Genomic DNA, 5,266 nt, shown 5'->3' on the forward strand with positions numbered 1-5,266 from the left:
AAGATGTTAGAAAGATTTCCTCTTCTAATTGTGTAACTGAAGGTCAGAGAGAAATTTCCTCTTCTCAATCAAAACTGATTGAGTAACCGAAGATTAGTTTTGATTCTTAATAATTGTAGTCTTTATTGCTACTTATAATTCCTGTAACAGTCAAACAAATCTTCCTATATATAGTTGTCTATTGTAAACAGAAGTAATAAGGAAAATCATTTTCTACATAGTATCAACCAAAACCTACGATCCTCACCTGACTCTCTTCCTTTAGTGTCTCCTTTTCTCCATTTTCTTTTCCATGGCCACCGTCCCTTTCTCCACTACTCTATCTCAAAATACTTCTCAATTCACCATACTTACTAAAACCAATTACCTTACCTGGTTTCGACAAATCAAACCTTACCATTTTGATTACTGCCACTGACACTTAACCAACATGATCCATTCCTAATCCTGACCATGGTGCCTAGTTCACCGTTGACCAATAAATCATTAGCATTCTCACCACCACTTTAATAGAAAACAACACATAGCTTACCATTGGTTTCGATACATCAAAGGCAATTTAGGATTGCTTTGAATGTCACTTTTTCCAGAAGTTTGTAGCTAGTGCAACCAATCTCAAAATGCAACTTCTTGATCTCAATAAAGGCATTCAATATGTTGACGCCTATCTTCGTCATGCTAAATGACACGACCAAAAGATTGATGTCTTCTCCCAAGTGCAGGAGTGTCGAAGTAATAAATAACCCGACAAGACCACATGGAGGTTAATTGTATAAATTATAAATAACAATAATACAAAAGTAACAACAACAACAACAACAACAATAATAATAGTGTTAATAATAATAGTGAAGAAGAAGAGGAAGAAGTCGATGAGAACTTTGAGATGGAAGATTAACGTAAGGATTAAACAATGATAACAACAAATGTCAAGGTTAGAGGATCCACTAATGGTATTTCAAACAAGTATAGTATAAACTCTTATTATTCAATTGGAAACCACACACAAGGAGGTTCCAATCAGATTATAAATTGTTAACATGATTACATTAGTTATCTTATTCGAATAATGCTAATACTTGTAAATGTTGTCAGACATTCATGATTATAACTTATGTTAACAACAAATCAAGTTCCTTTCATAGCTCAGATGTCGGTTATACCATACAGTATGGGCTATGAAAGTGCCAAGTATTTGTTGTACCAAATGTTATACAACATAAATCTAGATTAACCATTTAACAAGCAAAGTATTATAAGTGAACAAGATAGCAAATATAAAGCATGTTAGTATCCAACATTAAGGTCCATGTTAAGTTTATATTATACTTATTCTTACACCATTAGTGTACCCTTTTCACCTTGACATAATAAACTTAGTTAAACATAATGAAAGAAAGAAACATAAATAAACAAGGAAAGGAAATGAAAAGCATAAGAAAGAGATTAATATAAGCAAAACTTAAGCATTACAAAATATAAAGAGAGAAAGCAAGAGCATGATCTTGATCTGAAAACCAAGATGCCTAAATACATGGCAAATGCCTCCTTTTATAGGCCAAAATTCGGAACTATTGATTTGTTGACTAATTGATGAGTGAGTGGCCACATCTTGACTTGGTGACAATTCTTATCTTCTTGTCTGCCAAAAACATCATTGATGACGTCATAATTTGAACAAACTTAAATCATGCAAGTTCTAGGAAATTATCTCATATTTCCAGGGTAAAAATTTGAGATCATTTGGACTTCTAGAACTTGAGATATGGGCTGAACACTGAACAGTGTCTGGGCTGCAGGACAGATTCAAACTTCTTCTTTGTTGCTACAATTTGGACTTGAAAACGCCTTGTTAAATCTTGGGCTCCACATGCAAGTTGTAGGCCTATGTCTTATCTTTCCATCCATATAAAATGGACCTAAATCCAAGATCTACAGCTCTAGATATGACCCAATTACCAAACAGTGTTCCAGTTTGGACTGCACCAACATCTCTTTTCTAAGTTTGGCCATCTCTTTGTCCTTTCAATTTCAGTACTTCAACTCATCAATCAATTCTTTCATTTATGTGATAGGCCTGCATTTAAGATGAACATTTACCATAAATTAAAGGTATCTTATATTACTAGATATATTATTATAAAACATGCTTTAGTTAAGGAGTTATTGATACTTCAAGTGCAAAATGATGATATAAAACCTTGATAAAAATGCACTTTTAAGTACTAATCACACCCCCCAACCAGCTTATTACTAGTCCCTAGTAATTAAATCGTTAAAATAGAAAAAAAATTTGCAAATTCCACAAAGCAAGGCATTCATCTTTCAACTTCCATTAATCTATTCAGATAAACAAACTCTCATTAAATTTTGTATATCTGCTCAATAGCTCTTAAACAAAATATTAATAAACCTTCCTTTTTATGTGCTCAATGTATGAAAACATAGATGATGGAGCTTTTATTGGAAGAAAAACAATATTTTGTTCTAATGTTTAAGGTTAACTTCCTTGGATTGGGATTATTTTATTTTATTTTACTTCTTCTTCTTTTTTTTTTTTTTTTAATATCTATACATATAACTTAAAACACAATGCATCTTTAACCCATGTAACGAGCTTTCGGCTAATGACTCCCAGACCAGTTGGTCTTAGGGCATTAGGTGTTGAGACACCCCTACGAGCTTAGTAACTCGGGTTGCAGATATTGATACGTAGATAGTGCAATGTTTGATTCCCTTAAGCTTTTCTCCTTAACCCATGTAATAAGCTTTGGGCCAATAGCTCCCAAGTCAGTTGACTTTAGGGTATTAGGTGTTAAAACACCCCTTCAGACTTAATTGCTTAGGTTAGGGAGGCTACGAAATCAAACTTATCTATGTTTTTATTCATTTTTTATTTTTTTTTCTCTTTTTTTTTGAAAATTATATACTATCCCTATCCCTTAGTTGTTACCTTTAACAAAAAAACATAAATAATGTAATAATCCAATGTGCAACCCACAATCATATGTTAAAGTGTGTGTGTGAAAATGAAGGTTTAAGAATACTTGTTAAATGAGTATACGAGCAGAATCAAGTGATAATAATGCAAGAGTTTGTAAACCTGAATATTTCAAGAAGTATTCTAATAGGCCTTGTTATGAATATTGCAAATAACCATTAGAAAATGTTTACTAAGATGCGTCTCAAGAGTCAATAAAATTCCCCCTTACTCTACCATCCTAGTAATAACAGTTTTGCCGAATGGTTTTTTAAAAACAAAAACAGTTAGTTGGTTAGGTTTTTTTTTTAAATACTACTACCCTCTCCCCCCAATCAAAACGAGACATTGTCCCCAATGTCATAAGATAGAAAGATAGAGTATAGAAGACATCACCTGAAACAACGAACACTAACAATCCTGAAACACACTTAAACAAATATAAGAGATAACAAAACAGAAAAAATATTATGCTATTAATAAAACTGAAAGACATAAATTTTTACAAACTCAGACTCAAATCGTAGGTGTGATTATGGCTCACATCTTCCCTTGGTTTTACATCCAAGAACGGCTTAAACGCCCTCTATGGGTCGGGGATAGGCTTCCCATCCAGTTTTCTTAAAAACTGGCAAACAAGGTCTTTTTTAGTCAGATTCCCAAGACTAAGTCTATCATGTTCTTTATGGAAATGGGTTCATAAGTCCTGAAATGCACAATTCACATCTTCACCAGGATATGTCTCAAAAGTCAATAGAAGATTATCCAAAGATTCCTTATGTTTTGAAATAAATCCTGACTTTTGACAATTTTCACAAGCTTTGCAGAACACATGTGTGTCTTTGAACATGGTGAGCCAATAAAATCCACATTGTAAGATTTTTGCAATCGTCTTTTTTGACGAGAAATGACTCCCACATGCTTCAGAATGACAAAGTTTAATGACATTACTTACCTCATTGTCAGGAATGCATCTTTGAAATATTTGATCAGGATAATATTCGAATAAGTAAGGGTCATCCCAATAAAATTTCTTCACTTCGTTCAAAAACTTACCTTTGTCTTCGGTACTCCAATGAGTTGGAAAATCTCTTGTTGCAAGAAAATTGATATTTTTAGCAAACCAAGGCATTGAACTAAGAGAAAGTAAGGATTCGTCAGGAAAGTAATCATCGATTTGTGTGATGTCAGAAGTCGAATCTATTGTCAATCTTGACAAGTGATCTGCGACAATATTTTCAGTGCCTTTCTTGTCTGTGATCTCTTCTTCTTGTAAATCATTATCATCTCCAGGTTGCTTGCAAATGTTAAAAATATTCATCTCCAATGTCATGTTTCCAAAAGATAGCTTCATCAGTCCATTCCTACAATTAATCAATGCATTAGAAGTTGCAAGAAATGAACGTCCTAAAATAACAGGAAATGAATTACATGCTTCAACAGGTTGTGTGTCCAAGACAATAAAATCCACAGGATAAATGAATTTATTGACTTGTACTAACACATCTTCAACTATTCCTCTAGGCACTTTTATAGATCTATCGGCAAGTAAAAGAGTCACAAAAGTTGGTTTTAACTCACCTAGATTGAGACTTTGAAAAACTGAATATGGAAGTAAATTCACACTAGCTCCAAGATCAAGTAAAGCTCTTTCAATTTTATGTTCTCCAATAAAGCATGAAATTGTAGGACAACCAGGGTCTTTATATTTCAAAGCATTATTGTTTTGAAGAATAGCACTTACTTGTTCGGCTAAGAAGGCTTTCTTTTTCACATTCAGTTTTCTCTTCACAGTGCACAAATCTTTCAAAAATTTAGCATAAGAAGGAACCTGTTTAATAACATCCAGTAAAGGTATATTGATCCTTACCTGTTTGAAGGTTTCAAAGATTTCAGAGTTGTGATTGACTTTCCTTTGTTTCGTCATGGCATGAGGAAATGGAAGTGCTGGCGGAGAATCAGTCTTTTCTTTGTAATGATCAGATTCAACCTCTTCCTTACCCTCAGAGATTGACTCATCATCATTCTCACAAGGTTCAAGAATGAGTTTTTCAATAACCTTACCACTACGAAGAGTGATGACTGATTTGACCTGATCCATGTGTTGGCTTCCAGAACTACTTGCATTTACATTGTATTGCCCCTTTGGATTTTGTTGTGGTTGAGATGAAAACTTACCTTTCTCTTGGAAACTGAGAGCAGATGTGAACTTTGCAAGAGTATCTTTAAAATCTGTCATGCTTTGAGCAAGTTGAGTGTTAATTGCCTCTTGCTTTTCCATAAATG

Source organism: Populus nigra, chromosome 16, assembly GCF_951802175.1.
Source record: "Populus nigra chromosome 16, ddPopNigr1.1, whole genome shotgun sequence".
In the NCBI taxonomy this organism is placed as follows: domain Eukaryota; kingdom Viridiplantae; phylum Streptophyta; class Magnoliopsida; order Malpighiales; family Salicaceae; genus Populus; species Populus nigra.